This window comes from Meles meles, chromosome 6 (assembly GCF_922984935.1).
Source record: "Meles meles chromosome 6, mMelMel3.1 paternal haplotype, whole genome shotgun sequence".
NCBI classification, from domain to species: Eukaryota; Metazoa; Chordata; class Mammalia; order Carnivora; family Mustelidae; genus Meles; species Meles meles.
In genome coordinates this window covers 113,712,929-113,736,964 of record NC_060071.1, presented here as the reverse complement: position 1 = coordinate 113,736,964, position 24,036 = coordinate 113,712,929, and positions in this window count along the sequence as shown.

Here is a 24,036-nt window from a genome sequence, read left to right as displayed (position 1 = left end):
TTTCATAGGATATTTTTCTGTAACTTAGTGTTAGGTTATTTTCCCCAACAGGCAGTGTTTGCTCCATCTAAATGACTGTTTTGTTGCCTAAATCAGATAGCAGTGTGGGATATTGAGAAAGTATTGCTATGAGTTTTGTGCATGAATTGCATTTTTGCTCAACTATACCTCTCCTTTTTTAACACTGTACTTAGATAGTAATCATTTACTCTTATGTAAGGAAATCCCTACTCCCTCCGTCTTGGAGAACAGCTGCCATCTTAGCTGATTTTATCAACCCCATAAATACGGAACTATTAATATAGTGTATATTATTATAGAAAAACTGCACCACAGGGTAAAAGGGCCTTTTAACAATTCACATTAGTGATGCTGGTTTTCCAGATGTGATGAATGTTCTAAATTTGTGTTTTTAAAACTTGTTGAAAGGTGAAGTTGAAAGGCTCTTGGCAAAGAAACAAAACACATTTGAGTAATCGTATCAAAATCTTAACTATAATGATATAAATAAAAATGAATGTAAACAGATAGACAGTTTTTGTAGTGTATCTGTGACTTAGGGTGAAACACAGGTACAGAACCGTTCACACATGATTCTTAACAATGTTTATAGGGATAACGCATCAAACATGGTTAGGAAAAAACCTAAGAAGTCGATGTTAAGTTGCTCAGTTCAGATAACTGCTTTTCTATAATTTTATTCTGGTTACAATTTTCTAAAGCTTTTTTGCACACAGTTCTACTGTAGAACTTCTGCTGAATTGCTACACTAGATTACTGTGGCTCAGGCAGATCCATTTATGAAAGGGGGATACTAAAGACTGAATTTCAGAGTCTTCTGAGTCCTAAATCCTCTTCTTAGAAAGTGCCTATAATCAACTAAAAAAAACAAAAAAACAAACATAAAAAAACCCCACTTGTGTATAGCTAGTCCCTTAAATGGTATGTATTGAGAATAAAATACATGTTCATTTGTAAGAACCCAGAAAAATTTCTTTTGACCAAAGTATATTTTGTGCAGTTGATCAAAGAGGCATACTTTTAAACTGGTGCATGCATGTTTAAGTTTGCATCAAGTTGAAAATAGACTCCGGTAATTTGTACATTATCGGACCATCTGTACATATATGTTAACAACATACACAACATGATAACAAAATCAAAGGAGATTTTTTGACCTACCGTTACCATTTTTATGAGCTTTTCTTACTGCGTCCCAGCATCCCCAAACAAAACCACCAGAACTGAAAGACAAGTTATTGCAATCAGACTGGAGAAGTGCAGAACACAGCAATTTATAAAACAATTGGTAATTTTAGAATTTCTACTAGAGCTTCTTCACATGCCCACAAGATGTGCCTCTAAAATCCAGGAGTCTCAGATATAATGTGCCACGGGTTCCATTTCCCCTTCTTTGTGCCCACAACTTCCATTACTCAGCATGGAAATTTCCAGGGGAGCATGCCTCCATGCTATGCTACCTACCAACCAACATCGACCTACCACAGGCACAAGAAAATCTGGCACTCACAGTATAAGGAATCAGCCTTGAAACTGAGACTTAGGTTGCTTCCATGGTGAGGATGGTACTTTTTTCTGGACCTCTGACATTTATTCAATTTCAGGGTATTTTTCTATTTAACGGTGTATGAGACAAGCTTGGTTAAGCTTTTAAAGGTAAAATGAATGGTAAAAATAATCTGCATACAGAAATGGTCAGTCTAACTTTAGCCACATGCTTCAAAAAAGAACCATTGGTGTAAAGCTGTGTCAGAACGACTAAAACAGCAGGGCAATCTGATGTTGCAATCCACACCTTTGCTCATTAGTGGTGCAAATATTGGCTGTGTTCTGTCATTGACTCAATTGACCTACAATATTATTGTTCATATACATGAGCAAGAAACATGGTTTTGAACTCCCCCAGGTTGTCCTCAAGGAGGGAAAAGTATCAATTGCTTGTTTATGGTGCAGTTATCACACTATTCTTTTCCAGTCACCTGTGTTCCTATGTGCATGACATGACGAGGTGCTGAATGCACTCTGCTGTTTTCAGCAGAAATGCATGTGTTCAGCAAACACTGTATATAGAGTAGTCTTAGGTTCCCAGATTCCGCAATTCTTACCAGTTGAACTTACCCGGATTTGAATGAAGGGTGAACACTTGCTTTAATACGTGCAATAATGATACAGTCCTGTTCTGTGTTGCCTTGGCTGGCACACAGACAGTAGATTCTCTTTTGGGGGACCAGACGACTGCATGTTTTATTCTTACACTGTATAGATGCTTTTGGTGCATCCAGAGTAAAATTTTTATTATTATATTTCTGAACAATGTACTAATAGGAGTAAATAGATACATATTTAAAATCCAAACATTTTCCAAAGCAACGTACATACCTTCAATATTTTTCTATGATGATGCAGATGGTCAGATGCTGTACCCTGGACAGATGGTTGTAATCTAATAGTAAAAGTCAAACAAAAATAGAAATGTGAACTGTGCATTATAATGACAAGTTTTGCCAGTCTGAATTAGGATAGTATTGCACTGAATATGATCTAGTATATAGAAGATCTTATGATAAAGAGAACACAGGCACACAAAAGGCAGATGACAAAACCGAAGCTACTAGTGTCCCACAATGACATAAATAGTACTTAGAATGGTTTGGGCATAGATGTTTAATAGAGACAGATACATCATTGTTAAAATGGAAAATTTTTATTATGACACCAGTTTCATCTCACAGCATATACAGAAGTACAACTGTCCTAAGTACTCAGTTTCAAAAAAACATATGTAGATCAGAGCAAAAGAATTAGAAAATTTGGTATTTTAAACTGCTTTTAAGGACAGGTATATGCCCCCCGGAGTTCCCAGTACATTAACAAGAATATTAATTATGACAACTAGCAAAAATGCCATTTTGAAAATTAATCCTATTGGAGCCCAAATGCAAACCACAGCTTCCTTTAAGGAGATTTTGTTCTCCTGAGATCTGGCCCATTTGCTGTTCTATTTTAAATCACTGAAATCTTTCAGGAAACTTTAAAAACATTAGTCTTCAGAGCAGAGACTGTTTTTAAAGTGTGCAGTGGCTGGTACTGGTGGAATTATGTGTCATATTAATGAATTCTACTATCTTGTATAATTTTTATCTTTTAAGCTATTTTATGTCTCTTCCAAAATTTTATGTAGGTAATGAGAAAATTTATCTAGAATGTACATATCATACATGGAAAACTTTAAAATATGAATATTTTGTAATTATGTGAGTATTGTGTTTTAATATTTTGTTACATATAAGAATATTTCTCTTATGGTCTTGATGGAAAAGGAGAGAAGAAAAAACAATTATTTTGGAAAACATCCCAGGATTAGTATCTGAGCTCTGTCTTGGATTCTGAATCTAGCTTTGCCACAATTTACAGTGTAACTTCGGCAAATTAACTGTTCTTTGGTGTGTCTGGGCTTCAATTTCCCCACCAATAAATACTGAAATGAAGATAAGAAGCGCTCCATTTTTATATCAAGATGTAAGGTCAGTGGGAAATCATCTTCCTCACAAATGAAAATCACATTAAGATAATTTTTTTCTTTCTTTCATAGAAGATCAGCTGGGATGTTCTCTAAATATTTTTCTAGGGTTTAGAGGAGATTTCTCTGGTCAGAGATTGGTGGGGCAAGGTATTGATGGCTAAATAATTATTAGCCACTGGTATGTAAGCAAAAGAAAGTTATCTGGAAATTTAGTACTACTAATTAAATAAACATGTCAAGAGTGAAGGTCTTTTGAGAGGAGAGATAAAGGCATGTAAAATATTATGATTTTTGCTTATTCAATGTAGTCATACTGCTCAGCAGAAATTCTTGATCTTGTGAGAAAAAGTAAAAAATTGGTGAGCATTTAAGATACAGAGCATTTCATCTTTCAAATTTTTATATAAAAATAATCATTGACTTACTCAAAACACATGGCTTCACGTGGGTGGATGTTCTTAAAACAAAATTCTTAGTTGTGAAAGAATCTCTTCCAATAACCAATTGATTTTTCAATGTATATCTTGACCTAGGAAAAAAAAAGTCAAAAAAAGGAAAACCATTTGTATTTTAAAATCCACTCATGTTATTGTGTCCTAAATTAGAGTATTCTATTTTAAAAAGTTACAATATGTGATTAGTAAGACTGATAACTCTAGGAAGCCACTTAAAACATGTAAACATTTTATTTTTGAAAATGAGATTCATTTTGTTAACATTGGTTAAGTCTGCAAAGAGAGTCTTATAACCCAAAGAATACATTCAAATCTGCAGTCACTACATTTGTAGTGATTCTTCGTGTAAAGACAATAACAAAGGCACCAGAAACAAGGAGGCAAATCTTATACAAGAGACATTTCAATATCTTAAAAGGTTTTCTATTCTTTCTGTCACATCAGAATCTTAAAACTGTTATTACAAACTAGGAATTAGGCATCATTTGAAAGCAGACGCAATTTCTCAAGTTAAAGAAGGATTGGTTATAAATGCCTGATACATTTAAGAAATATTAAGGGAGATTTAAGGGGATCATTCATCACTGACCATGAAGTTTTACTATCCATTCTAACATTTTTTATTTATTTGCTAAATAGTTGACAGCATTTATATTTGTATCTGCTGTGATAGGCCCATGATGTTCCAGATCACAGCTGCATTTAATACACATTTCACACATATGTAAATAAATATTTTCAATCAATTTGCTCTCAGTGTAAACTTTGTAATTAGAGCCTACATGTTGTTACCACTCAGATAACAAAAACTCTTACAATTATGGAATGACATATTTTTTTTTAGAGGGTTGACATAGATCAACTTGACTTTAAAGGAAATGTTCCTATTTTGGTCCAGAAAAATAAACCAAGAGGTGATGTGTGTGGGGCTACTCAATCAGAACAAAAACAAGGGTCAGGTTTTAAATAGGTTAGTAATGCCAGGCTACATGAGCTCCTGGGGTCCAAGTCAGGATTTCCATTCCTGTCTTTGGAACAAATCTCCAAAGAGGAGCATGATGGTGGTCACAATTTAGATCTAAGCATGTCCTTGGTAATGCCTATGGGTGCATCAGATCGAGTCTGGTGAGTTTATATAAAACTTTTTTCTATTGTCTTAGCTTTACTGGTATACACTGCCTTATAAACATTAGTTTTATTGACGGCTCCGGGTAAGTATGTGCAGCCTTTTCCATAAGAAGGATTGACTAAGTTTAGATCTGCCATTAGTCCTCAAAAAAAAAAAAAAAAAAAAAAGTGGAGGGGCAACAAGAATAGGGTTATTTGAACAGAAACAAAACCATAACATCCACGTTTCTTTCGTTATAGCTTATTTTTCTCCTGGCACATCACCTGACAAAACAAAAGAACAAACGTGGATGCATTTCCAAGTGTCAAAGAGTCCTACACAGTAAATAATGTGAATTACAAAACCCAATGCAATCCGAGGAGGACTTAAGCAAGTAATAAATTCAAACATATCTACAGGGCATACATTTTTCTTTAGCATCATTTTTTTTCTCATCCTTAAGTAAAAGCTTATGTGAGATGTTTCTAGTACCCATAAATGAATTATGAAAAATGCAGTTTTAACAATGAAGCTGTAGAATGGACTTATTAAAAGAGACACATGTTTGGGTTTCTCATGCCTCTTTGCTGTGAAATTTAGGTCTTCGATAAAATATTTTCCCTCAACTTTATTTTCACAGACAATTATCACTCACAAACAATATCTGTACTACTTCATTTTGGCATTTGCCACTCACCTTTTTTTTTTTCATCCATAAAGTTGTCTATTAATTTTTCACAAATTTACAAGTTTTTTTATCTCCTGGATTTTACCCAGCTCTTCTAATTTAGAATATTCCTAGGACTAGAGATTTAGATGTTACAAATAATGACTTCGTTAGTAATTCTCTTCCTAGAAATATGAATTATTCTGTATGTTTAACATTTGCAAATCAATAGACTCTTCTTATATTAGGGTAAAATACTTACTCTGTATTTTGCTGGTTTTATTTTCCATCCTTGATACTTTTCCCCCAAAAAAAACTAAAAAAAAAAAAGACATAAAGATAAATTTTTTTCTTTGACCCTAGGTCTTTTTCTACATTGGAAATAATGAAGATAAACATTTATGTAATTATAAATTTGATCTTTATTTTGTTTTCATGATAAGGAAATTTAAGTTAGAGTTCTCATAATTTAATTTATAATTCTTGTATGTGGTAATATTTCCAAAAGTTATAGTGAAAATCAGTTTGGAGCTATAAAGGATGTGAAGATGAGAAGCACTAAAAAAATGAACGTTCTTTATTAAGAAAATTATAGAATTATGATGCCGAATTACATCAAACAAATCAAGTTGTTAAACAGTGTCCATGTGAAGTGTTACTAATGTTTAATCTTCAAAGCATTTTATATAAAATAATTGGTTCTCAACCATCCATTGAGGGGAGAAAATATCTCTTACCCAAGTCCAGAGGCCAGGGAAACACAACGGAGTTCTACTACCATGTCTTTCTTGTCCTTCTCTACCTCTCAAAACACTTGTGTATGCACAAACACACAGAACCAAACAAATCATCTTCCATGTAGAGAAAGGCAGTTAACTTTTCCATTCTCTGTTGAGTAGTTAAATTTATTAAACTGCATGGTAAAGTTCGAGAGTGAGATATTATTTCAATAAAGTGAAAACAGGTCAACATTTTTGCTGATACACTTGTTTAGATAGTACTAAAATTTGCATTTCGTCCTACATTCTAATTAAAATTCTGAGTCATGTTATGTAGGAAAGGGAGATAAGAGCTAGAATTTTTTTAAGGCCTACTGTGCCAGATGTTTTAAGAGTATTGGTCTACCTTCTAACTTGAGATATTCTATCTCTTGAATTTCATGATGAGACCAGTGTGTTTGCCTGCTTTATGATGGTCAAAACCATGGAGATTTGGACTGGGAATCAGGAAAATGATGAAGGCAAAGGAATTGAGAAGACTGAATGAAATCTATCTGCTTTTTGACCTTCAGGCTTAGAAGTTAAATAAGTTAATTTGGCTTGTATTTATTGAGTGCTCACTCTCTTTTAATGCTGTGCTAAACATTTTATTCAGATTATCAAATTTAATTTTTGCAACAACCCTATTAAGTACAGATAAAGGAACTTGTCAGGATAGCATAGCTCTTGAGTGGTAAAGGCGAAGTTCTATCAGAGGCAGGCAGACTTTAGAGAGATTTTTATAGAATGCCGATAGTGCAAGGGCCATCTCGTCCAACCACAATTCCAAGTCTTTCAAGACATGTACTTTTAAAGGCTCCTGAAACTAAAATAACTTAAAAATTTCACTCTGTAGTGTAAATATTTGACTTTTCACGGAAGGTTAGAGTAAATGACAGAGGTTGAAGTCATAACTGTTTAAGCACAAGGTGCTCCACCCCAATAATGGAATTTTCCTCCACTTCTCTCAACAATCAAAAGGCATCTGTAAAGGTAAATTGCCAAATGTGGTAGTAAATAAGAGGCAAGTTGTGCTCACTGATATTAACACTTTCTTTTCCAATTGAATTTTAACCTAAGAAGGTAATGCATGATAGTCACGGAAAGCATGAATTTTAACCTAAGAAAGTAATGCATGATAGTCACGGAAAGCAAGAAACATTCAGGATTTTTTCTATGATTTCTCTCCATTTTTAATATTGGAATTTGGATGAGACGTTAGAAAGATTTTATTTTTAAAATTTATTTTTGAAGCACTGAGTTTTAAGTGGATTATGTAGATCTTTTTATTGATTACACTGATGTTGCCTTCTTGGCCAAACCACTATTAAATGCACTATTCAAATGAACCATTTCTCTTTAGAATAGCAATTTTTACTACTTCCAAATTTAACAGGCCTGTTGTATGTATATTTCCTTTAGAAAGTTTAAATAATTTTCTCTAATGAAAAAAATGTTAATTTTCTGAATGTGATTTATTTGTCTTATCCTCTTAAGATTTTTTTTAAAGCGAATGTGTTGCGATAAGGAGAAGAAACAAGGTTATTATAGCATTACACTCTGGGATCTTTAGCTCAAATAATCTTTTTTATTTTGATGATAACACAGCCAGAGGTAACCATGGAAGAGATGATTTCACTTTTTCATAACAATGGTAGAGGACCCTAGTGATACTATCCAAAGCTTTTTATGGTTAGCTCACTTTCATCCTTGACTATTACCACTGCATTGTTTTTTTGGGTTTTTTTTTTTTTTTGTTTGTTTGTTTATCTTTTTCTGGTTTCTTTTTAATAATTTTGTAAAAGCCAGGAAGCAGCTACAGACACGATTGGAAAGGAGACCACTAAAAATAAAAATTTAAAAACCAAGAGGAGAAACAGCAAAGACACATCCTTTACTCCACAATAAATACAGAGCTCCGTTAGTGGTCCCCCACCCACATCCCACAGTTTTTTAAATGAGCTCATGACTTGTACTACATCTGGATGAGGTACTTGGTCAGAGAAAAACCAAGGAAAAGAAATAGAAGAGTAGGCCTAGCAGTTGCTTCCTCATCATGGGTTTTCTGTGTATGATATTTTTAAAATAGTTTTTATTTATTTTTTGAAATAACACATTGTTATAACCAATGTTAGGATTTAAATGAAACATGAGGAAGCAGTTTGAAAGCTTGCCAAATGCTGGGGTTTTAAAAAAATAAATAAGTGAGTGCTCCCCAACCAAGCAAGTGTAGAACCTCTGGTTCTGAGTGCCTGGGTGGCTCAGTCAGTAAGCGTCTGCCTTCGGTTAAGGTCATGATCCCAGGATCCTGGGATCTAGCCCCACATCACTCCCTGCTCAGTAGGGAGTCTGCTTCTCCCTCACCCACTCCCCCTGCTTGTGTTCACTCTCTGGCTGTCTTTCCCTCTGTCAGTAAATAAAATCTTAAAAAACAAACAGAACAAAAAATCTCTGGATTTGACCAAGAAGCCTAGTCATAAGCACTTGGCTGGCTAAGCTATACGTCATGGGGTAAAGCCAAGAGGGTCTGACAACTCTCTCCTTCCTGGAGAATCACTGACTGTTGAATGACGAGATTAGTCAAGGCCCAAATACCCACAATGTGCCTGAATATGCCAGAGTGAGTATTCATAGTAACTAATTTAAGTACTTCATTGTCAAATATTCCATTGTCCTCTGCTAAATCCTCTTTGATAACAGGAAGGTGAATGCCCTCCTTCTCTATTGAGTTAGGGAAATTGGACTTCGTGACTAAAGCAACAAAGATAATTGTTGATTGCAGAGCTCTTGGTGTTATGGACCCCTAATTGGCTCCTTGACTTTTTTCAACTGAAGTATGACAGGAAATATTCCTGATGAGGCCAAGATTGAATAAACAGAAAGAATAGCTAGCAAGCTATGCAAAATTGCAACACAAATTCATTTTGAATTCCATGTCAAAGAAAGTTTGATAGGTCTGAGTCTTTAATATTGGTATATTGTGTCACAAACATGCAGTGTCAGTTTACACAAAAGCCAAAGTACTTCCATTTAACACCCAGATTATTTACTACATTCCATATTTAGAAAACAGTGGCAAGGATTGTTTTGTGATCTTGGTGGGAAGGTTTTCATGTTGTGATTCTTGAGATTTTTCAGAAGTTATAAACACAGTATTCACTTACATCTTGTTTTGGTTGGCAGCACAGGCTTCCACTGAGCAGTCACCTTCCACCCTCGAACCTGTTCACAGTTAAAGCAAGACAGAACATGCATTTCATATTAGGAACAATATGATTGTTACCATAGTGAAACTAGAAACAAGTCTAGGACTATTTCTACCCTGAAACATTCACTGCAATTTATTGCAAAAAGTGGTGACTCCTAGAATTTCCTGATAGTCATACAACACAAATAAAAATGTGCATATCTTTAATATATTTATAACTATAGATTTCTTTTTATTCTATGTTCTAATGACTTTGTTTATACAAGTTGCAGCATTTTGTAAATTATAATGCAAATTCCTCACTATAAAACTACTGTTACAATGGGAATTTATTTTTGCAAATTCATAAATGTCTTTGCCACTGAGACCATATTGGTGGTAGTTTGGGGTATTAAAAAATGGCTCTATAAGGGTTACGGTTAATTACTCCAGTTTCCAACAACTGATTCACATATTGGCCAAGGAAACAATGCAAAAACTTCATGTGATTCTTTTAACATCATTATGCTAAGCAGTACTTGTTTGCTCTTTTAAAAAAATCTGATTCATGCTTAGCAGATAATTTCTTTCTACTTAAACAAAGGTACTGCAATGTGTAATATAGAAATTTTGTATGCACTGTTAACCTATTATCTGATTGTTGAGGGAATGTGTGAGAATATTTTAACTTTAACGTCAATTCTGGAATACGTGTGATCAAAATTTGATTGCTTTTGGGAAGTTTGTGGTGATTATCACTTTATTTAAAATTTGTTCTCAAGAAATTGTCTTTTTAAAAAGTGAATTGGCAGGTGGAAGTTTCTAACCCAAAAGAATTCTGGGTTTCAGCACAATAAACTGTATTTCATCAGGGAGGATTATTTTGTTTTTTTTTTCACACTTTATTTAATTGTGAATATTTTTTCATGATACAGAATAAAATGTGCATTTTATGGAACTTCTCTGAATGGAGTCTTTGTTGAAAATTATTATTTTGAATTTGGTTTAATAAATAAGAAGCTCTCCATTACAAAAATATGAAGCAGTGGGTTCAGAGAAAATGCTCTTTTGATATATTAGCTTTGTAAATGTTATTTTAAACTTCTATAATATTTTCCTCTAATAAATTGCACTGTAATGGTATAAGCAATAAAATTAGTGTCATACTGGAAGTTAAAATTTTAAACCCCCACAGTATATTTGTTTGAATTAAAAGATTTCTCTGTTCCGGGGAGGAGTCAAGATGGTGGAGAAGTAGCAGGCTGAGATTACATCAGGTAGCAGGAGATCAGCTCGATAGCTTATCTAAACATTGCAAACACCTACAAATCCAACGGGAGATCGAAGAGAAGAAGAACAGCAACTCTAGAAACAGAAAATCAACCACTTTCTGAAAGGTAGGACTGGCGGAGAAGTGAATCTAAAACGACGGGAAGATAGACCGCGGGGGGGAGGGGCTGGCTCCCGGCAAGCGGCGGAGCAACGGAGCACAAAATCAGGACTTTTAAAAGTCTGTTCCACTGAGGGACATTGCTCCAGAGGCTAAACCAGGGTGAAGCCCACGCAGGGTCAGCGTGGCCCCAGGTCCCGCGGGGTCACAGAAGGATCAGGGGTGTCCGAGTGTCGCAGAGCTCGCAGGTATTAGAACAGAGAAGCCGGCTACAGAGACAGAGCCGAGGACTGAACTCTCAGCTCGGGGTTACCTTGAACTGGTCGTGGGCTGGGTGAGCTCGGAGCGTGGCTAGAGGCTGGGGATACGGGAGTGATTGGGTGCTGTCCTCTGGGGGCGCACTGAGGAGTGGGGCCCCGGGCTCTCGGCTCCTCTGGGCCGGAGACTAGGAGGCTGCCATTTTCATTCCCGTCCTCCGGAACTCTACGGAAAGCGTTCAGGGAACAGAAGGTCCCAAAAGCGAACCCGGGCCGATTACTTAGTCCGGCCGCCGGTAAGGGCGGTGCAACCCCGCCTCGGGCAAAGACACTTGAGAGTCACTACAACAGGCCCCTCCCCCAGAAGGTCAACAAAATATCCAGCCAGGATGAAGTTCATCTATCAAGGAAAGCAGGTTCAATTCCTAAGACAGCAGCGCAGTTCCAGAGGAGGAGAAAGCAAAGCACGGAACTCATGACTTTCTCCCCATGATTCTTTAGTCTTGCGGCTAATTCAATTTTTTTTTCTTTTTTCAAATTTTTTTCTTTTTTCTTCTTCTGCCAAATTTTTAAAAACTTTTATCCTTTTCTTTTTTAACGTTTTTTGACTAGTTTATCTAAATATATATATTTTTCTTTCTTTTTTATATTTTTTCTTTGTTTTATTTTTAAAAATTTTTTCTTTTTTTTTGAAGCTCTTTTTATCCCCTTTCTGCCCCCCACAATTTGGGGTCTCTTCTGATTTGGTTACAGCGCATTTTTCTGGGGTCTTTGCCACCCTTTTAGTATTTTATTTGATCCTTCATATCCTCTTATCTGGACAAAATGACAAGGCGGAAAAAATCACCACAAACAGAAGAACAAGAGCCAGTACCGAAGGCTAGAGACCTAATCAACACAGACATTGGTAATATGTCAGATCAAGAGTTCAGAATGACGATTCTGAACATTCTAGCTGGGCTCGAAAAAGGCATGGAAGATATTAGAGAAACCCTCTCTGGAGATATTAAAGCCCTTTCTGGAGAAATTAAAGAGCTAAAATCTAACCAAGTTGAAATAAAAAAAGCTATTAATGAGGTGCAATCAAAAATGGAGGCTCTCACTGCTAGGATCAAAAAATTAGTGATATAGAAGACCAAATGACAGAGAATAAAGAAGCCGAACAAAAGAGGGACAAACAGCTACTGGACCACGAGGGGAGAATTCGAGAGATAAGTAACACCATAAGACGAAACAACATTAGAATAATTGGGATTCCAGAAGAAGAAGAAACAGAGAGGGGAACAGATGGTCTATTGGAGAGAATTATTGGAGAGAATTTCCCTAATATGGCAAAGGGAACACGCATCAAAATCCAGGAGATGCAGAGAACCCCCCTCAAAGTCAACAAGAATAGGTCCACACCCCATCACCTAATAGTAAAATTTACAAGTCTTAGTGACAAAGAGAAAATCCTGAAAGCAGCCCGGGAAAAGAAGTCTGTAACATACAATGGTAAAAATATTAGATTGGCAGCAGACTTATCCAAAGAGACTTGGCAGGCCAGAAAGAGCTGGCATGATATATTCAGAGCACTAAATGAGAAAAACATGCAGCCAAGAATACTCTATCCAGCTAGGCTATCATTGAAAATAGAAGGAGAGATCAAAAGCTTCCAGGACAAACAAAAACTGAAAGAATTTGCAAACACCAAGCCAGCTCTACAGGAAATATTGAAAGGGGTCCTCTAAGCAAAGGGAGAGCCTAAAAGTAGTAGATCAGAAAGGTACAGAGACAATATACAGTAACAGTCACCTTACAGGCTAATAATGGCATTAAATTCATATCTCTCAATAGTTACCCTAAATGTTAATGGGCTAAATGCCCCAATCAAAAGACACAGGGTATCAGAATGGATAAAAAAACAAAACCCATCAGTATGTTGCCTACAAGAAACTCATTTTAGATGCGAAGACACCTCCAGATTTAAAGTGAGGGGGTGGAAAACAATTTATCATGCTAATGGGCATCAGAAGAAAGCTGGGGTGGCAATCCTTATATCAGATCAATTAGATTTTAAGCCGAAGACTATAATAAGAGATGAGGAAGGACACTATATCCTACTCAAACGGTCTGTCCAACAAGAAGATCTAACAATTTTAAATATCTATGCCCCTAATGTGGGAGCAGCCATATATAAACCAATTAATAACAAAATCAAAGAAACACATCAATAATAATACAATAATAGTAGGGGACTTTAATACTCCCCTCACTGAAATGGACAGATCATCCAAGCAAAAGATCAACAAGGAAATAAAGGTTTTAAATGACACTGGACCAGATGGACATCACAGATATATTCAGAACATTTCATCCCAAAGCAACAGAATACACGTTCTTCTCTAGTGCACATGGAACCTTCTCCAGAATAGATCACATCCTGGGTCACAAATCAGGTCTCAACCAGTATCAAAAGATTAGGATCATTCCCTGCATATTTTCAGACTACAATGCTCTGAAGCTAGAACTCAATCACAAGAGGAAAGCTGGAAAGAACCCAAATACATGGAGACTAAACAGCATCCTTCTAAAGAATGAATGGGTCAACCAGGAAATTAAAGAAGAATTGAAAAAATTCATGGAAACAAATGATAATGAAAACACAATGGTTCAAAATCTGTGGGACACAGCAAAGGCAATCCTGAGAGGAAAATATATAGCGGTACAAGCCTTTCTCAAGAAACAAGAAAGGTCTCAAGTACACAACCTAACCCTACACGTAAAGGAGCTGGAGAAAGAACAAGAAAGAAACCCTAAACCCAGCAGGAGAAGAGAAATCATAAAGATCAGAGCAGAAATCAATGAAATAGAAACCAAAATACAATATAACAAATCAACAAAACTAGGAGATGGTTCTTTGAAAGAATAATAAGATTGATAAACCCCTGGTCAGACTCATCAAAAAGAAAAGAGAAAGGACCCAAATCAATAAAATCATGAATGAAAGAGGAGAGATCACAACTAACACCAAAGAAATACAGACAATTATAAGAACATACTATGAGCAACTCTACGCCAACAAATTTGACAATCTGGAAGAAATGGATGCATTCCTAGAGACATATAAACTACCACAACTGAACCAGGAAGAAATAGAAAACCTGAACAGGCCCATAACCAGTAAGGAGATTGAAACAGTCATCAAAAATCTCCAAACAAACAAAAGCCCAGGGCCAGACGGCTTCCCAGGGGAATTCTACCAAACATTTAAAGAAGAACTCATTCCTATTCTCCTGAAACTGTTCCAAAAAATAGAAATGGAAGGAAAACTCCCAAACTCATTTTATGAGGCCAGCATCACCCTGATCCCAAAACCAGACAAGGATCCCACCAAAAAAGAGAACTACAGACAAATATCCTTGATGAACACAGATGCAAAAATTCTCGCCAAAATACTAGCCAATAGGATTCAACAGTACATTAAAAGGATTATTCACCACGATCAAGTGGGATTTATTCCAGGGCTGCAGGGTTGGTTCAACATCCACAAATCAATCAATGTGATAGAACACATTAATAAAAGAAAGAACAAGAACCATATGATACTCTCAATAGATGCTGAAAAAGCATTTGACAAAGTACAGCATCCCTTCCTGATCAAAACTCTTCAAAGTGTAGGGATAGAGGGCACATACCTCAATATTATCAAAGCCATCTATGAAAAACCCACCACAAATATCATTCTCAATGGAGAAAAACTGAAAGCTTTTCTGCTAAGGTCAAGAACACGGCAGGGATGTCCATTATCACCACTGCTATTCAACATAGTACTAGAAGTCCTAGCCTCAGCAATCAGACAACAAAAAGAAATTAAAGGCATCCAAATTGGCAAAGAAGAAGTCAAACTATCACTCTTCGCAGATGATATGATACTATATGTGGAAAACCCAAAAGACTCCACTCCAAAACTGCTAGAACTTCTACAGGAATGCAGTAGTGTCAGGATATAAAATCAATGCACAGAAATCAGTTGCATTTCTGTACACCAACAACAAGACAGAAGAAAGAGAATTTAAGGAGTCAATCCCATTTACAACTGCACCCAAAACTATAAGATACCTAGGAATAAACCTAACAAAAGAGGCTAAGAATCTATATGCAGAAAATTATAAAGTACTCATGAAAGAAATTGAGGAAGACACAAAGAAATGGAAAAATGTTCCATGCTCCTGGATTGGAAGAATAAATATTGTGAAAATGTCTATGCTATCTAAAGCAATCTACACATTTAATGCAATCCCTATCAAAATACCATCCATTGTTTTCAAAGAAATGGAACAAATAATCCTAAAATTTATATGGAAGCAGAAAAGACCTTGAATAGCCAAAGGAATATTGAAAAAGAAAGCCAAAGTTGGTGGCATCACAGTTCCGGACTTCAAGCTCTATTACAAAGCTGTCATCATCAAGACAGCATGGTACTGGCACAAAAACAGACACATAGATCAATGGAACAGAATAGAGAGCCCAGAAATAGACCCTCAACTCAATGGTCAACTAATCTTCGACAAAGCAGGAAAGAATGTCCAATGGAAAAAAGACAGCCTCTTCAATAAATGGTTCTGGGAAAATTGGACAGCCACATGCAGAAAAATGAAATTGGACCACTTCCTTACACCACACACGAAAATAGACTCAAAATGGATGAAGGACCTCAATGTGAGAAAGAAATCCATCAAAATCCTTGAGGAGAACGCAGGCAGCAACCTCTTCGACCTCAGCCACAGCAACATCTTCCTAGGAACATCGGCAAAGGCAAGGGAAGCAAGGGCAAAAATGAACTATTGGGGTTTCATCAAGATCAAAAGTTTTTGCACAGCAAAGCAAACAGTTAACAAAACCAAAAGACAACTGACAGAATGGGAGAAGATATTTGCAAACGACATATCAGATAAAGGTCTAGTATCCAAAATCTATAAGGAACTTAGCAAACTCAACACCCAAAGAACAAACAATCCAATCAAGAAATGGGCAGAGGACATGAACAGACATTTCTGCAAAGAAGACATCCAGATGGCCAACAGACACATGAAAAAGTGCTCCACGTCACTCGGCATCAGGGAAATACAAATCAAAACCACAATGAGATATCACCTCACACCAGTCAGAATGGCTAAAATTCACAAGTCAGGAAATGACAGATGCTGGCGAGGATGTGGAGAAAGGGGAACCCTCCTCCACTGTTGGTGGGAATGCAAGCTGGTGCAACCACTCTGGAAAACAGCATGGAGGTTCCTCAAAATGTTGAAAATAGAACTACCCTATGACCCAGCAATTGCACTACTGGGTATTTACCCTAAAGATACAAACGTAGTGATCCGAAGGGGCACGTGTACCCGAATGTTTATAGCAGCAATGTCTATAATAGCCAAACTATGGAAAGAACCTAGATGTCCATCAACAGATGAATGGATAAAGAAGTGGTATATATACACAATGGAATACTATGCAGCCATCAAAAGAAATGAAATCTTGCCATTTGCGACGACGTGGATGGAACTAGAGCGTATCATGCTTAGTGAAATAAGTCAATCGGAGAAAGACAACTATCATATGATCTCCCTGATATGAGGACATGGAGAAGCAACATGGGGGGTTAGGGGGATAGGAGAAGAATAAATGAAACAAGATGGGATTGGGAGGGAGACAAACCATAAATGAGTCTTAATCTCACAAAACAAACTGAGGGTTTGGGAGGAGACAGAGAGGGGGGTGGAATTATGGACATTGGGGGGGGTATGTGATATGGTGAGTGCTGTGAAGTGTGTAAACCTGGCGATTCACAGACCTATACCCCTGGGGATAAAAATACATTATATGTTTATAAAAAAAAAATTGGAAGGGGAGGCGAACCATAAGAGACTATGGACTCTGAAAAACAACCTGAGGGTTTTGAAGGGTCAGGGGTGGGAGGTTGGGGGAACAGGTGGTGGGTAATAGGGAGGGCACGTTTTGCATGGAGCACTGGGTGTTGTGCAAAAACAATGAATACTGTTACGCTGAAAAAATAAATTAATTAAATTAAAAAAAAAGATTTCTCTGTTCCAATAAAGATAGTGATAAAACCTAGATAGAAGTTTGGGGAAATTTTTATTTTAAAATGGGATTTCTTTTAATGTTTCTTAATTCTATCAATCTATCAAAAATGCAATTATTTTCCTAATATTATGGGTTTATCCCAGTCTGAGCAATTTAGAAACATAAAGACAGAATGTACATGGAAAAATAGAATACTTTCATTCTTTGGAAAAATCCATAAATAGTTTGCAGCTAGCCCCTGAGGCATTAAAATGCAAGATCTGAATATGTAATATAGGAAGGCTGTTGCATATTTTTTCTAATTAAAGAAACACAAGATTAAGGGATGCATTTTTTGGACATTAGCTGAAGAGTTACTCCTATCATTTACCTGTGCAATATAGCATTTTGATTAGAGGACAACTAAATAAAGCTTTGTCTTTGTTATAGGTATATGAAAGTATATTTATAGAAGATATTCTAAAGCCAGCTCTTGTTTATAAAGGAGTCAAGGATATGATGATCACATTTAATTAAATGGATCAGTATACAAATTATCAGTAATTAACAACTTTTCCACTCTGCCCTTCTCCCCTTCTTTCCTTACACACACACACACACACAACCCTAACAATCATTTATAATCTCTCCTTGTATATTCTATGATAATACATCTATAAAGATACCAACTTCTGAAACATGGGTATTGTGTAAGACTGATGAATCACAGACCTATACGCCTGAAACAAATAATACATTATATGTTAATAATAATAAAAAATAAATAAAAAAACCAAAGATGTTACAGATTTGAATGAGTAAGTACTCAAGTGCCAAATATCAATACCTAAGAAGAGGATGAGACAGAAATTTCAGTTCCATGGGCTATTCTCTCCAGAGTGTGATGCAGTATGCAACACGCTTGAGACCCCAGTCCTCAGTCTTGTGTCAGTGCCTCTATCCCCAACCAGCAGGGATGGTTTGGCTTCCTGTAAGATCACTGAAAACACCCAGTTTGCCTCTATCAAATGGTCAGATCCATTTTGTTTAATTTAAGCCAATTAACAGAATGAGCTTTAACTGGATTAAATAACGAAGTGCCCTGTGTGAACAGCCCAGAACTGGCAGACACGTTACAGCTGGAAGGGACCTTGGAAATGAATCAGCAGCATACCTACTTTGAGAAACGAAGAAACCAAACACTGGAGAGGGTGAGCGGTTCTCTAAAATTCTATGTACCTTTGGTAGAGGAGTTGGGATTCAGATTCAGTTGTCTTGACTCCAGGTCCAATGTTTCTTCCTCTATGTCACATTGTGGTCAGAGGTTTCCACAGTGTAGCGCACATGCATGCATTTCAGCTAGTGCTCCTGAAGATGTTGCTCACAAAAGGTGTGTACACTTCATGTGCTATGAAAGTTGTTATTCAGTGTCCTACAATCATCATACCTTACACACCTAAGAGTTTTAGAATAAGAACTAAATACATCATCAGCTTGTTGTCTCTGGCTATAGCTGCACAATTGGGTCAGAGGTTGAGAAGACTGAAAAAAGACTGGCTGGAGGCTGACCACCCCAGATCACTATCTGAGGAACAGAAACTGTAACTTCTGGGTCTCTTCTCTCCTCTGGGCCCACGTGGGTACATCAAACACTGCTTTCCATCTCATCTGATTCTACTGTCTTCCAGTGTCCAAGCTTAAGTCTTGGTGCATGTTTACATGTGTTTGGGGAGGGCAGACCTCTCGGTTCTTAAAATCTACTGGGGCTATTCCCATGAAAAGGCAAAAGAAATGTCTATGATCATGGTTTCCAAATAACAATGTCCAAACTGGTCATTGGTGGGTGAAGTGCTCACATCTTCTCACCTGGAGTCATTCAACCCATTAACAGATATACCTTCACTGTATATGGTGACCACACTGACCAAATTCAGCTGCATCCAAAGTGTGGACCTTACAGTTGTATTCCACAACTGTGAATATCCTGTTCCCAAACCAACAAGATTCTGTTGAAATTCTTCATATTAGTGACATTCAAGCTATTTACTTTACTGACCGGCAGGGATTCCAGGAACAATATCCAGGTTTACAGAGGGAAGAATTTCAGCTCTCTTAGGCCTTCTTTAAATTTCCATGGCCTCTACTCTTAACACCCTCCCCCCAGATCTTAACAACTCAGGCAAGGAGAGAAGGCAACAGATTTTCAGAGTCCTGGTTCTACTGCTGCACACATAGACTTGTTTTCTCTTCTGTGTAGTTTTCCACTGGGCTTGAAGCAGGGGGAGGAGAAGAAACATTCTGTAGGTGACACAAAGCTGGTGGTTTTGTGGTTCACTGCCTGCCTAAGGAAAAAAGGGAGGACTAAAGCAAGTCATCCGGCAATGACCAGTGAGATCTCTGAAAGCTGGTCTTAGAGAAGAAGGACAGAGAGGGGTTTTGCCTTTCAGCATGTAAGCAGCAAATAAAATACTTCTGTGCTGGTGGAGTTGCTGTCCTTCCCTCCTCATCCTTCCCTCAGCTAGTGGGGACTTTATTCTTCGTGTCGTCTAAAGTAGATTGGGACCAGGTCAAGTGAGATAAAAGCAGTGAAAGTTCTTTGAAAAACCTAATGGGTTATATAAAACTTGAGATTTTTTGTTTGCCATTAATTTTCCCAGGAGTCAAGAGTAGGTTCCAGAACTTATTGAGAAGGAGTCATAAATATTAATAACATATATTGACACCCGGCTTCTAGTGAGGTTCCAAATTTTCTCTCTTATATATAGAGAAACTTGGACATAATTATAGTATGTTCAGGTGTGGCTAGCAGCTGAAGTGTTTTTATTTCCCTGTCAACCATAAAGACAAGCACAAACTCTGCTTTACCAGTTCTGTGCTTCACCTCGCTTCTAGAACTAAAATATTTAAAAAGAACTCATGAACACGTAGGCTACATCATAAATATAGCCCTTGCTTCATTAATCTGAAATTCTCAAGAAAGCAGTACTATTTGTACTATTTGAATTTCTCACTTTCAGAGTTAGTTATCAATATCTTGTGAGATTTCTGTCACACAGATTAGGAATTAAGAACTGTTTCAGAGTTCTTCCTGATTTATTACTGAGAGCTATAAGATAAATTCTCGTGGTGTTTACACAATAAAGAGGTTCACAGATGTTGAGTTAAAGACTTTCACCCAAATTACTTAGATACAAGTGAGAAAATAATGCTGAATTGACAATTGAAAGTGTTTATGCTAAATATCACACAAGACCAAAATTCAATACTAACAATGTTATCATCCCCATCAAGCCTCCCTTTAAACCCTGACAGGATGTCTGTACTTTCTGTAGAATTCCAACTGTTATGTTTTTGCTGCTGTTGTTATTGTTATACTTGAATTGATTTTGATGCAGAACCAAATTCTTCCTATTTCGTATGCTGTATATGGATAGATGGACGGATGGATGGATGGATGGATGGATGGATGGATGGATGGATGGACAGACAGAAAGGTAAGTAGAATATCTATTTGTCAGATAGAATTCTTGCTCCCAATAACCCCACAGAGCGACAAGGCCACAGGCTCTGGGTACTAAAAGCCTTTTCTAAGCTCACATATGTATGATGTTAGAGAAAGTTTGCAAATCCAGATTTCTGACTCCAGATCATGTTCTGTTTGCCTCAAAGTGACTCTCAGACAAGCATTAGATACCTGGTTTTCATATCAGCATTTGTAGAAATAAAACATATTAAAATTATTTTGGGGAGGACTCTTTGGTGGTTCAAGGTCTTCACTTAAAGTTATCATCTGATCATAGAATTTCAGGGTTTGGTCTTGTGCTGGTCCTTAAGAGGGAGAAACATTAAGATTCACTTTCATGTATAGTCTGACTATTCAAAAATATGAAATATTGCAATTCACGGCATCACCTTAGTTTTTCCTTTGCACAACGATCTTTGTGGAAAAGCCCCAGAGGAGCACTGAGATCAGTATGGGACAATCTGGTGATATATACATGAGCCACTTGAAGAAAAGGGTTGTTTTTTCTTCTTCCTTTCTAGCTCCTTGTAGTGTTTAGAGGTATGCGCTATGCCTAGTACAGTCGTGTCAAAGTCTTGAAAGAATGCTTGGAGTAGTTCAGATCTATTCTTTTAAGACTTACTTCTGTTTCGAAAAGCTTTAACACAGCTAACCCATGTGGGAAAGGTACACCTACCATGTGGTGTTATCTTTGCATCCAAGATGACTAAGACATCACAAATCACTTCTAACTGTCGGAGAATGTGAATTATAAGGCCTAAAATTCCAAGTGCTGCCTTGATATCTTTGTGTCTCACAGGGCCCCAAAGATGTAATCATGAGTTCCTCTGTTCTTGCCACATGTGCAACACTCCCCACCTCACCCCGTCCCTCATAGGAAAATCTTCCCTCACCTGGATAGTTCGCCATCAGTCAGAATAGCTGCATTCCAGCCAGTCTTCAACCTAACAGGATTTTACTCCCCTGACAGCCCAGGAATTTTTTTCCAACAAGCCAATCATATCCTCCCATGAGAGCCTTACCGTCTTACTATTATGAAGCCTTCCCCAGACAACCTGTTTGTTCTGTTGCCAAATGTAACTTCAGTGTATTCCTGCGAAGTCCTTCTCCTCCAGGCTGAGTATATATGACTAGTAGATTGGTCTCTATTTCATTTGTTCAGTGTTTTTTGTTGTGCATATAACCATCTGGTACTACTTAGGATGGGGGATCCCTCCCTTACCAACAAGGTGAATGGGATGCAACTAGAACAAAATATTAATTCACTTTCTTGAAGAGAATTGTAATGTCTGTCAACGAATACTGTTCATCAAAAGTAAACACATTATGTCTCTTCACTTTGATGGTTTAATTAAATGACAATCTGTGGGGATTTATAGTCAAATGTGGTGATAGAATTTGATTTGGTATAAATTTTGAATTTTCTTTTAACAAAATGTTGCTAATATTTAATAATAAAGACAGACTGTTTAGCACAGATGGGGGTCAGCCATGTAGTAAAATTCAGTTCCTTTTTATCTAGCTAGAATGCTTAGAACAAACTCATTTCCCTCATTCACTGTTTTAGATGCTGGAGTTTGTTGACGCAAGAAAACTGAAGTAATGATACTTTTCTTCTTGCAAATGTTTTCACTTTCCAACTCAGTTTGCTTTTTCTAGGTATTAACTTATCAGACTCATCTGGACAATTCAATGGTGAGAGAAATTATACTTTTTCAAAGTTCTTATGCAATGCTTTGACTACTCTAAAGAGTTTGGACTGATCATTTTGACCACTGGTTCTCCACTGAGGGCAATTTTACTCTCAGGGGAAATCTGTCAATTCCTGGGACATTTTTGGTTGTCCAACGGGGGAAGAATCACTATGGGTATTTACTAGGTAGAGACCAAGAATGCCGCTAGCATCCCACATTACATAGACTAACCCCCACAATAAGGAATTATCCAACCCAATATATCCATAGTGTTGAGGATGAGTGTGATACTGTGATTTATAATAAAAATAGATATTTGGCTTTTGTGCCCACTTATGGCACACAGGTTCTAAAACCCTTGGATATGGATATCTTTTGCTATGTTAATGAGGGACTTTTAGAACACACATAAGGATGGGAGCTGTTTACCAGTGGAATCCACTATGTGATTAGTCTCACCCCCAGCTTCCAGGGAGAGGAGAAAAGCTGGAGATTGAGTTCTATCACAAATGGCCAATGATTTATCTGTGATGTATAGGTAATAAGGCTTCCATAAAAATTCAAAAAGACTGGGTTTGGAGAGCTTCTGTGTAACAGACTTGGGGAGACTGGCAAACCTGGAAAGGTAATGGAAGTTTTACTCCCCTTGCTCTATGCTCCTCTACCTGTTTCTAAGTTATAACCTTCTATTTAAAAATAAATAAATAAATAAATAAATAAATAAATAAATAGGGGGAGAAGCAAGATGGCCAGGGAGTAGGAGACCTAAATATGGTGGGGTCCCAGGAATTCAGCTAGACAATTATCAAACCATTCTGAAACTCAACAGGAGATTGAAGAGAACAAGAGCAGCAATTCTAGGAACAGAAAAGCGACCACTTTCTGGAAGGTAGGATGTACAGAAAAGTGAATCTGAGTTAATATACAGGAAGATAGACCGCAGGGGTAAGGGCTGACTCCTGGCAAGCAGGAGAGCAGTGGAGCACAAAATTGGAAGTTTCAGAAGTCTGCTCCACTGAGGGATATATCTCTAGAGGCTACTCATGGGGTGGAGCCCTTGCTGGGTCAGTGCAGTCTCAGGAGCCATGGGGTCACAAAAAGACCAGAGGTGTCTGAGTGTGGCAGAGCTCCCAGGTATCAGGGTGGGGAAGTTGGCTGCAGAGACGGAGTCGAGGAGTGGGCTATCAGCTCGGGGTTACCTTAAACTATGATCTGAGGCACACTCAGGACACTACTCTTTGAGCAGGGACCCCGCAAGGGGCAGATCTGGGGAGACTCCCCCCCCTTCTTCCTCCAGGAGGAACAGGGCAGGAGTGTATTGTAGGAATCTGCTGGGTTTGGAGACTTCAATCAGGGCTGTGCACCAGAGATAGAAATGCACTATCACAAACCA